General features: G+C 37.1%; 1 protein-coding gene and 1 pseudogene across 2 annotated transcripts in view; both read right to left on the reverse strand.

Annotated features, from left to right (window-relative positions):
• Positions 1-12,346, reverse strand: part of Exoc6b (exocyst complex component 6B) — a 650,136-nt gene that overhangs the window by 605,242 nt on the left and 32,548 nt on the right. The window lies entirely within an intron of this gene.
• Positions 5,344-6,139, reverse strand: LOC101591925 (annotated as a pseudogene).

The following is a 12,346-nucleotide window of genomic DNA, read 5'->3' on the forward strand; positions in this document are numbered from 1 at the left end:
CTTCTTCCTTCTTCATACTTATTTACTTCAGGAGTCAAAGCTAAGCAAACTAAGCACAGGTATAAAATTCTTTATCTAAAATCCTTCAGGCAGAAATATTTCCTACTATCAAATTCTACAGTTTTCAAAAAACAATATATTTGTACATATTGTCAAACATTATGTAACATCACCAGTGAGCTCTTAACAAGTATCTCAAACTGAGCTGGAGCTGGAGCTCAATGGTAGAGTGCCTGCCTAGCATGCACAAAGCCCTGAGATCAATCTCCAGTAGCACCAAAAAATGATAACAAATAGCAGTACCCCAAATCAAGATATATTACTATTCCTGTACAATAATGTACAAATATCCCACACAAATGGTAAATACAAACACTATCAATATTTCACATTAACTCACATCCTGTTTTCTCATCAAATAAATTGAGGCAGATTTTCACAGCAAATGATATTCAAAGCCTTTGATATTTGGGAATTGCAAATATGAGATCATGAGCTAACTACTTATCACTAGAAAATAAAAAACACTAAAACATTATTAATTTAGTGGTAAGGAAGTAGGGAGAGGAGTATAAAAACTGGCTTTATCATTGCTCTTCAGTGAGGAATCAATAAATATTATGTCAAATAAAAAAGAAGGGCTAGGGTTGTACTTCAGTTATACATAGAATATGCTTAACATGTGTCAGGTCCTAGATACAATTCTTAGTATCACACAAAAACGTAGAGGAAAAGACTCAAAAGTAAAAAAAGAGACTGTTACATGTAACCTTATGGCACTATGTCCCACCATCTAGAAAAATCATTTCGCTTAATACTAAATGGTATTTAACTGATGATAACAAACAATACTTTACATTCCCATGTAAAGTAAGCACTCGTTGAATGAATTGCTTGTGAGCAGAAAAAGTCACAAGGGGGCAGCAGAGTACAAAGAGTGTCCTCTGAAAAGTGGGGGAAACTCCAACATGCTCATACATAGCTTCAGCTACTCAAAACATTTCAGTCATTCATAAGCACAATGAAACATTTTCCAGTTAATCAGTAAAAACTGCTCCTACCAGTAAAAAACTTAATACATTATTTTACAATTCTTTTATTTTATTCTGAAATAATTTCACAACAGAGAACATCTGTACAGCCTTTATGCCAGATTCAGCTTGTAACATTTGCTTTATCACTCTTTCTAAATATATATAAACAAAAGGCACATTTCTTGTTATACAGGTCTAGCTTTATCTTGGTCTTAACCATTCAGCAGAAAAGTATAAAAACGAGGTGTAAAAAGTAAAGTCATATTAATATGTTGAGCTATAAAAGGCTCAAGTCAACAACTTCTGACATTGCCAGTCCTACGGATAACCCACTACTATTATGGACTACTGGACTATGTTAGATTATTTTGCCGAATTCACGCACCTACAATATTTAAATGGTAATGGAATACTCATCTCTAACAAAACTAAACAAAAAATTAGGATATAAATGAAGGACCGTTCTGTATCTGTATACACAAAATAGGAGGGATATACAGCTACTTTCTTTTAATTCAATGAGAAGAAAGATTTTTACTAATAGTGTTTGGACAGGATATCATGTCTGCATCTTGTACTATGAATAACTACTATAAAGACAACAAGATGCAATGTATTAATTTTTGTAACTGTCTTACTAATCTGTTTTGAAACTGTCTCATTGCTGTTTCTCAATAAAATCACAAATAAATATATGTAAATAGCATACCTACATAACAAGTTAAAATATTACAAATTAAAACAGGAACAACAGCAAGATAACAGAAGAGTTTCAAACCTTCATACTTGCACTGAAAAGTCAATTTTTTTTAATTTTTTATTTATTTATGTGTGTGTGTGTGTGTGTGTGTGTGGCCAGCTCAGCCCACCAGGGGGCGGGGCCAGCTGGCACGTGGTGCTGGGAATTGAACCGCGGTCCCTGTGCTTTGCTAAGCTTGTTCTAAGTAGGTGCTTTAGACCACTGAGCCATCTCTCCAGCCCCCGAAATGTCAATTTATTTTGCTAATTTCAGCTAATGAAATATTGTCAAGATTTACTCATGCTATGACATGTATTCACTACTTCATGCCTTTTGATAGCCAAGTAACATTCCATTATATAGATATAACACATTTCGTTTTGTGTATAGACATACGTCTTTTTTTTTTTTTTTTTTTTTTCCCAGAACCGGGGATTGAACTCAGGTCCTTGCGTTTGCAGGCAAGCGTTTATTCTATTGAGCTATCTCCCTGGCCCCTAGAAAAGTCAATTTAAATAACCATTCATTCATAAAAATAATTTCACCAGAGTTAAGAAATGCAGGAGAGACTATAGAACCTAACTGGAACCCAAAAATAAAAAAGGTACACTGAAAAACGTATGAAAGAAAGTTTCACATTAGCCATGATTCCCTTGCCCCAAGTGTGCACAGTGCAACTCAAGAGAGATGCTCCCTTTGTAGGGAAATGAGAATAAAGTGAGCACCTGACTTTATCAGGGATCCCTCTACCCCCAGCACAGGGCCTCACCCAGAGAACCTCAGTGCCAGATTGGTCACCAGGAACCCAGGCTACAGACCCATCCCTGAGCCAAGACAGCCTCTGTGGCCAGAGGTGCCACATTTGACCCAGGCTCCAACTGGGTCAAAGTACCAGGCCAAGTCTCCAAAGCCTACACTTTAGACTCACCCCAGGAGAATCTGGTATCTGGATGGTCCCGTTGGTCCTAGAACCAGACCTAAGCATGTCTCCAAGGAACCCAGGTATATCCCCACAGGTTCAGGCTCCAGATCTACTCCAACAGATACAGTCATCAAATACCTTATGCTAGGCTAGCCAGGCCAGACTCAGGCACAAAGCCCACCTCAGCAACAGGTTGGACCTCCAGTACTGGGCTCCAGGCCCAACGCAAAGGATAATAGCAAGGCAATGGCATCCCACAGACCCAGACCCACACCCACATTCAGGAACCTAGGCAGCACTACTAATCCTATGAAACTAGGCACCAGACATATGCAACTGCTGACCCATGAACCAGGCCAGCCTACAAGGAACTCTAGCCCCAACCAACCAGCCTGCCCTGAATCTTTCCATGGGCTTAGTATATGCAACTTCCCCTGCCAAAGCCAATCAACAAAAACAGGTAGCCTTCAAATGCACAACCACAACTGGACAGATAGCTCAGCAGCGCAGCACCTGCCTGGCTGGTGCTGCACAAGATCTGGAGTTTGATTTTTGGTAAAAAAAAAAAAAAAAAAAAAAAAAAAAAAATTCAGCCATCAAAACAAGGCCACAAGAATTGTGACTAAATAGAAAAGCCATAATAATATTTTTAAAAAAATGAAATTAGGCACCTATAACCAATTCTAAATAAACAGATACCTAAAACTGCCTAGAAAATACTTCAAAATAATCATCTTTAAGAAACTCCAGGAGCTACAAAAGAACATGTATAGGGGCCGGGGAGATGGCTCAGTAGAATAAGCGCTTCCCTGGCAAGCTCAAGGGCCTGAGTTCAATCCCCGGTTCCACAAAAAAAAAAAAAAAAAAAAAAAAGTATAATATGACTATACTATAATGTATTTTTGATACAGTAATCCTATGTAATGTGTATTTATTAATATAATTTATATTTGAAATTTGCTGAGAAATCTCACCACAAAAAGTAACTATAGAAGTTGACAGACATACTAATTAGCTTCATTACAGCAACCATTTCACAATGTATGCATATATCAAAACATCACATTGAGCGCTCTAAAGTGGTATCTCGGTTCAGAAAAGCTTTTGTTTGTAAACAATTTGTTTCACAAACAAAAACACTTGGCAAAATTTTGTTCTTGTCTGCAAATTCTGCATTGGGTGACAAATATGACTATAGCCAGCTTTCCCACACAAACACAAATATGGTCATCTTTTCCAAAATTGTACAACAAATTAAGTTTGTAAACCAAGATACCACTCACTGTGTATATAACTTTTATCAACTAGGTCTGAAGCTGCAAAAAATAAATTGAAAGAGAAATTTTAAAATATTAACTCATTTAAAATTAAAAAATGAGTTCACTGCAGGTTAAAGAATATGTTTTGTGAACAAATATGTAAGTCAGGCATGGTAGCACACACCTGTAATCAAACAGCTGTGGCAGGAAAACTGCAAGTTCAAGGTTAGCCACAGCAATTTACCAAGAATTTGTCTCAAAATAAAAATTTTATCTTTTTTTTTCTTTAGTACCAGAAATTGAATTGAATTCACGACCTCACAATACCAGGCAGGTGCTGTGCCACTCAGCTCTATCCCTGGTCCATCAAAATAAAAATTTTAAAAAAGAAAAAAAGCTGAAGATATGGCTCAGTGGTAGAAGACCCTGGGCTCAGTCCCTAATAAATAATAAATAAGCAATAAAGTAACTACCAAACAATGAAAAACTTAGTTATGAGAGCCTGTCCTACATTTGAGCAAGACTCTTCAATGTCTGGCTTAACAAAAGACATCTGGATTTTGTAACTGCTTCTGCATTCAATCTACGACATAGTGTGCTTTTGGTTCAAAGCACGTGAAGAAAACCCAGGCACATACATATGTACATTACAAAGTGGAGTTATTTTTCAAATCCTTTCAGATAAACCCATGTTTACATATATTTGGGAAGATATAAAACAGATATATAATTTGATCTCAAAACTTTACAAGTGGTACTTTCTTAAAGGAAAGTTACCATGTGGAATCTAAAACTTTTTGTACACTTTTTGTACTCTGCTACGTTAAAGCTCATTAGACTATCTTATACTTCAACTGATCCTTTTATGTGCCTCTGTCACATCAGACACAGATCATCTGGAAAACACTGGTTCAGTCAGTTGTCGCACAGGTCTTCCTCATGCTGACATACCTGATTGCACTATATGTAGACATCACATTTTGGTTTTTGTTTGTTTTTCCACATAAACCTTTCATTTTAATAAATAAAGAATCTATGGGTTAGCTTTTAAATCACATTTACAGATGAGGAACGCTTCCAGGCCCAAGCAGTACTGGTGCTGTGGGAGAGTGCAATCCCCACATGCAATTTACACCCAGAGGGCAGGGAAGCACAAACAGCACCCTTGGGACCTTGGGAGGGGAAGAAGGGGAAGAAGGGGACAGGGAGAAGTGGCCAGCTAGGATAGGAGGCCTGGGGCAGGCCTGACACTAAGTGAGTTCAGACCAAGGGCAACCCCTAGGAAAGCACATCATTGGTAAATGTGGACAATATCAGAACAGCGGAGAGAAAGCCACAGTACTGCTTCTTCAGATGAGGAGCAGTGGATAAATTCCACCTCCCTGAGGCTTAATCCAAAAACTTCCTGTTGGCGCTTGCACTGAACAAGGCTCCCCGAACCTCTGACATCATCTGCTGGGCTATAAGTTTCAGCCAGCTTTCCAGGGTGTTGGAAACTTTTATTTTACGATCCCCATTATAGATCTCAATTCCACCAGCTATGTCTTCAGGCAGGTAAGCCTCCTGATCAATTTTTTTTGTTTTTGCTTTTGCTTTTTTTGCAGAACCAGGGATTGAACTCAGGCCCTTGCACTTGCCAGGGAAGCGCTTATTCCACTGAGCCATCATCCCAGCCCCTCCTGATCAATTTGAATATCAACATCTTTCTTGGTGGCAATTTTGTACACAGGGATGGACTTTTGCACTGCAGCCTTTACCAAGGAGAAATCTTGTTCCCTGCAGTGCACAATCATTCAGGGCTCCAACAGCTGGTACAAACCCTGAGCACCAGTCCATCCAGCAGTACTTGGTACCTGATTGTCTCTTTTACCACCTTGCTGAGTCTCTGCTTAACTTCGGTGAGCAGGTCAGAGATGAGGTCATCTCTTGCTCTGAGAACTTCCAGCCTGGCTTGATTCATCAAGTTGGACATCTGAATCTTTTTCAGCTGCTCAATCTGTTTTTCCTTCTTTTCATAGTATTCCATTATCTTCAGTCTCTGTATTTGCACAAGATGACCTTTCTCAATGCTGAACTCTTCTTCTGCCTTTGCATTGATTTCTTCTGCTTTCTCATTGGCTTCTTGTTCAATGAAAGCCATTATGTGCTTAATCTGCTTTTGCACATCGGTGTCGCTAAGGGCCATGCCGAAAGTGACACAACACCAGCAGGCAACTGGTTTTTAGCTTAATTTTATATGAAGCAGAGAACAGAAGTGAGAAAAGAAAACTCCACACAGCTTTCTGTTTCCTTTAATTTATAACCAAGGCTCACATTTGTTGATATCATCCCAGTCTTACAAGTCTGTAAATATTAGCAATCTGTAGGAGGGCAATAAGCTACATTAGTGAAAATATAAACAGGCAACAAGAGTAAATCTGTCACCTGTAGCACAAGTAATAAACTGCTTATTCTGTAGAACACCATAATAAAGATGAACTTAAAAGTGAATCATAATAAATAATATTACAATCTCACTACACATCAGAATGGCTAAAATAAAAAGAAGTGACAATACCACATGTTGGATGCAAATAAACTAGATCACTAATACCTCACTCATAGGAACACAAAACAGTACAACCACTCTGGGAAATAATGAAACAGTTATTCTTAAGAAACTAACTATTTAATAATTAACCATAAAGATTATGGTTCAGCTCAGTCACAGAATCTATGCCTAGCATTTGCAAAGGTGGAAGGTTCAACACCATAAACCCCCACCTCCACCAAATTTAAGCACATACTTCCCATACAATCCAGCACCAACACTGTTAAGAATTCCACAAAAACAACAACTTATCTGGGTGAAAACATAAAACAACAAAAATGTGTAATTAAATATTCAGAACAGCTTCTTTCATGATAGCTAATGAAAAATTCTTTCTCCTCCTGACAACAAATATACGCTACTTTTTCCAACACCAATTCTCTGACACCTACTAGTATTCACAATTACATCCAAGTCTGATACTTTTCTTGGAATTAGTATCAGGGTCTTCAGGTTAATTACAGTTCCAAAGACTGACTTCTACTTCAGACACTAGGCACAAACAGGGTGGCCAGGTGTCCCACCTTTCAGCACATCTAACTAAAAATTCAGGTGTTCCCATGACCTCCTGCCCTCTCAAATTCAATAATTCACAGAACTTGGGAAAGCATTTTACTTAGTGTTACTTATCTATTACTAAAAACATATATTTCATAAAAACCAAATACAAAGGATCCATAAGGCAACACATGACAAGGAAGGAAGGTAACACAGGAAGTTTTCACTGCTTGAAGAAGGGCTCTAATCTCTCCCAGCAGCTCCATCTGTTCAATGATCTGAAGCTCTCTGCACTCTATCATTTAGGGGGTTTCATGCAGTTTTCATTACATAGGCATAACTCAGCAAATCACAAGCCAGAGGAAAATGAACTCAATCTCTAGCCCCTCTTCCTTGCCGCCCAGAGGTTGGCAAGTGGAACTGAAAGCTACAATCCTCTTAACAAAGTCTGACTTTCTGGGTAACTAGACCTCACCCTGAAACCCACCAGGAATCATCTCATTAGCATAAACACAAGTATAGGATTTTTTTTATAAATAACATGCTCCTATCATTCCAATTTATAAAATTTCAGGAACCAGGAACAAAAATCAAATAAAATGTTTTATACCAAAGTAAAGCCTGGAAACAACCTAGATGTCCTTCAACAGGTTAATGATTAAAAAAATCGTGCTATATTATATCATGGAATACTATTCAGCAACAAAAAGGAGTAAACTATTGCTACAGTAACTGGGATAATCTCCAGAGAAGTATGTTGAATGATCGAATCCCAGTAAATATTGTATGACTTTACATAAAAGTACTGAAGTGACAAGACTTCTAGAGACAGGTTAATGGCTGCAAGGAGTGAGAGAGGAAAGGGGAGGTGGATATGGTACCAGAAGAGCAATATAAGGGATCCTTACAGTGTCTCACCTTTCAGGACATTGACTGTAGTGATAAATATATAATCCAACATGAGATAAAAGCATATGGAACTAAATACACATACACAAATGACTATGGTAAAACTAGAAATCAGAGGAAAATTGGTGTATTATAGCAATGTCAATATCCTTGTTGTAATACTATACTAGTATTTTCCAGAATGTTACCATTACAAGAAACCAGGGAAAGCATACACGGCATCTCACTATTATTTTTTACAACTGTATGTAAAAATATAATTACCTAAATAAAATTTTCAGTTAGCCAATTAATACCAGATATACAAAGAAAATTCAGAATAATATTCTTACAAGTTTGAGGTAAGAAAAGACATAAAATTTTTGACATGACATAAAATTCAGTTGCCACAAAGGAAAAAACTAGTGGATTTTACCAAAACAAAATGTGAAACTTCTCAATAAGAATGTATAACATGGGGCTTGTGGGTTAGCTCAGTTGTTTAAGTGCCTGCTGGGGCAAACCCAGTCAGGTGCACAGGACTGAGGTTTGATCCCATATCTTACCAGACACACTCTTAAGACAGCCTGAGCCAGCCAAAAAAAAAAAAAAAAAGAATGTGTAACATGAATTAGGTCAAAAAGCAAAAGACAAAGTGGTTAAGTATTACTTATAAAAATTAATATACATAAAAAAGATTAATATCCATGATATCAATGTGTCAGCTTTCTATCTCTGTTGCCTTAAGGCTTTGCCATTGTTATAAATTAATCTAAAATGGCCCCTAAGGCCTCATGTGTTTGGAAGGGGCCTAGATCATGGGGACACTAGAGTTGATTTCCTGTTGAGTGTCTGGTAGGAAGAGGCAGGTTGCTGGGCAATGCCCAGGAAGGGTACAGCTTCCTCCCCAGGTCCTCCCCTCATTCTGTTAGGTTTGTTAGTTTTTGAAAAAACATGGAAGTTTCAAAATAACAGTTTTGTGTTTTGTTTTGTTTTGTTTTGTTTTGTTTTGTTTTGTTTTGTTTTGTTTTGCGGAGCCAGGGATTGAACTCAAGCCCTTGAGCTTGCCAGGCAAGCACTTATTCAAAATAACAGTTTAAAAGGCAGAAAATAAATTTTGTGTGTGCCTATTTAAATAATATAACACCAACAAGTATAATTAGTACATATTGACATAAATATATGGTATAATATATACAAAGATTATTTAGTATTTATAACTAATGTTTATTATATATTATAGTGGATTACTTGATACATTGTTACATATTCTTACTTAGCTCAAACCACCATAATAAAAAATAAACCACCATAATGATATAGAGTAATACTATCTTCATTTCATATACAAAGAAACTGAGTCACAGATTAGCTAAATTGTTTTTTGTTGTTGTTGTTGTTGCTGCTGCTGTTTTTAGATTAGCTAAATTGTTTGCATCAGTTATAAAGATGGAGAATAAAGCCATGATTAGGGTATAAATACACAAACTAAGAATCTCAGACTCCATCTTAACTCTATCTCTCTATCTTCTTCATCTCTAAAAGTCTAGCTTCTAGTTTCCTATTATTTTTTTTTTTATTTTTAGATTGCTCATGAGATAAAACAAGGTATTTAACTTTCTAAGACTGACTTATTTTGCTTAATAGTCCCATTCATTTTCCTGTGCAGTCCCCAATTCCTCTTTCTGCAAATAACATAATTTCATTCTTTTTAGCCAAATAACACTTCACTGTGCGGAGATACATCTTCTCTGCCTATTCATCTGTCCATGGGCATTTCAGCTGTTTCTACAGCATAGTTATTGTGAAGTGTACTCATAAACACAGGTATGCATATACGTGCCTCTACAGTATGTGGTCTGTAATTCTTTCAAGAATATACCAAGGAGTATGTATTAGCTAGATCAAGTAATATATGTATTTTTAGTGTCTTGATAAAATGCCATACTAATTTCCATAGTGGCTTTACCAGTTTATATTTCCACCAACCATGCAAAATAGTTTTTTCCTTGAATCCTAACCAGCATTCACTGTTTTTTGTATTTTTGATGACAGCCATTCTGACTAGGGTGATAAATAATCTACATGTAGTATTAATGTACATTTCCCTAAGGGCTAAAACTGGAACTTTTTTTTTTTTTTTTTTTTTTTTTTGTATTTTAGGGAAGGGTCTACAGGGTACTCAGGGTCTTACTACTAGATTGGACTCAATATCTGCCTGTTTACAGCCTCCCAAGAGCTAGGATTACAGGCATGTGCCACCATGCCCTGTCTCAATTGCAATCTCAGCGTGCCCTGGGGGTGGGGTCGGCACAGCAAGCCCAGGAATAGAACCCCTGGCCTCTCCGCCTGCTTGCAGGTGCTTTAATCCGCTGAGCTATTTAGCTGACCCTCTGGAGCATTTTTTCATATAGTTGTTGGTCATTTATATTTCTTCTTTTGAGACTCTTCTGTTCATTTACTGAGTGGACAAGTAGGTTTTTGTATTTTGGGTGGGGTTTTTTGGCCTTTTTCTAAGATCTTACATAGTCTAGGCATTAATCTTCTCTCAGGAGTAGCTATGAAGGATTTTCTCCCATTCTGTCAACTGTCTCTTCACTCTCTTAATGATTTCCTTTTTTTGTGCAACGTTGTAATTTGATATATTCCCACTTGTAGATTTTTTATATTATTTCCTCCATTACTGAGGTCCCACTCAAGAAGTCTGCCTATGCCTATGGCTTCCAGTGTTTCCCCTGTTTTCTACCAGCAGTTTCAAAGTTTCCAGTCTTATATCTAAGTCTTGGATTTGATTTTAGTACAGGGTGAGAGACAGGGATCTAGCTTCAACTTCTACATGTGGCTATCCAGTTTTCTGAGTAGCATTTGTTAAAGAAGCTATTTTTTCTCCAACATAGGTTTTTAGCTCCTTTATCAAAAATCAGAGGGTTGTAAGGATATGTGTTTGTTTCTGTACTTTCTGCTCTCCTATGTTCACATGTCTGGGATTTTTTTGGTTTTTGGTTTTTTTGGTACCAGGAATTGAAGTCACAACCTTGTACTTATGTGTCTTTAAACCAGTCCTATCCATGCCTTTTTGTTGTTGTTGCCATTGTTGCTGTTGTTATTGTTTTTAATAATACAGCTTTGTAGTACATATAGCTTGAAATCAGGTCTACCTCTAGCACTGCTCTTTTGCTCAGAACTACTTATGCTACCATGGGCCTTTTGTGTTGACATCTGAATTTTAGGATTTTTTTTTCTAGTTTTGTGATGAATGTTATTATCTTAATAGAAGTTATAATGAATTTGTAGGTTACATTTGGTAATATGACCATTTTAATAATACTAATTCTGCTGATCCATGAACAAAAGAGGTTTGTTTTTCTAATGTCTTCTTTGATCTCTTTTCTCAGGGTTGTATAATTTTCCAACAAAACTCCAATATAGAGGTCGTTCACTTTCTTGGTTAGGTTGATTCCAAGATACTTTCTTTTGTAAGCTGTTGTGAGTGGAACAATTTTCCTTGGTAGATTAATTGAGGTGTAGAGAAGATATTGGGGTGTGTGTGTGTGTGTGTGTGTGTGTTTATTTTGTGTGCTCAAACTGGGGGTTCTCAACAACATATGTTCTTTGGAAATGTCAAAAATCATATTCCTACCAGGAAGGATGGTAAATGCCTATAACCCCTGCCTTCCATAGGCTGCTGCAGGAGGATCACCATTAGTTTCAGGCCGGCCTGGCCTACAGAGTGAGTTCAAAGCTAGCTTGAACTTTGCAATGAGACCCTGTTTAAAAACAAACAAAAAAACTCAAATATTTGAACGCAATCATTGGCAGAACCCTGAGCAAGTTATAAGCCCATCCTTAACTTTTTCTCCTTAGAGCCACACATCATCCAGAATCCTGGAGTGAGTCACTACTTCCTCCTCTGAATTCTTGATTTAGGTTCTTTTATGGGCTGTGCCTGCACATTTCTGGGTGAGCTGTCATGTTTGGCACAAGCTTGTCCGAGAATGCTGACATGTTAGAATTCAACTATATTTAGGCTAGTCTACCCTGTAATTTTCCACTGTTTATTAGAATAAGCAAAAGCATGATATATAACTGTTTGTTCTACACTTAACATTATCAAGCCCCCTAAAAATCCTATGAGAAATAAAATCTTTACCAACTATCTTCTAAGAAACAGTAGTGACACATCCTACACAGATTGCCAATCAGATGACAACCAAGTTATCCCAATATAAAACAGTAAAAGCATTAGATTTTACCTGAGACTTGTAATTCAAATGTACTATCATCATAGTGACCTGAAAATAAGATGTTTTTTAAAAATTTAAATATATAAGGACAAACATTAAGCTTCATATCTGCTTCCTATTTCCACTACCAGCACATAACTTTGGGTAACTTACTCGCCTTCTCTGAAATTCA

The sequence above is a fragment of the Octodon degus genome, unplaced genomic scaffold, assembly GCF_000260255.1.
Source record: "Octodon degus isolate 3935 unplaced genomic scaffold, OctDeg1.0 scaffold00058, whole genome shotgun sequence".
Taxonomy (NCBI): Eukaryota; Metazoa; Chordata; class Mammalia; order Rodentia; family Octodontidae; genus Octodon; species Octodon degus.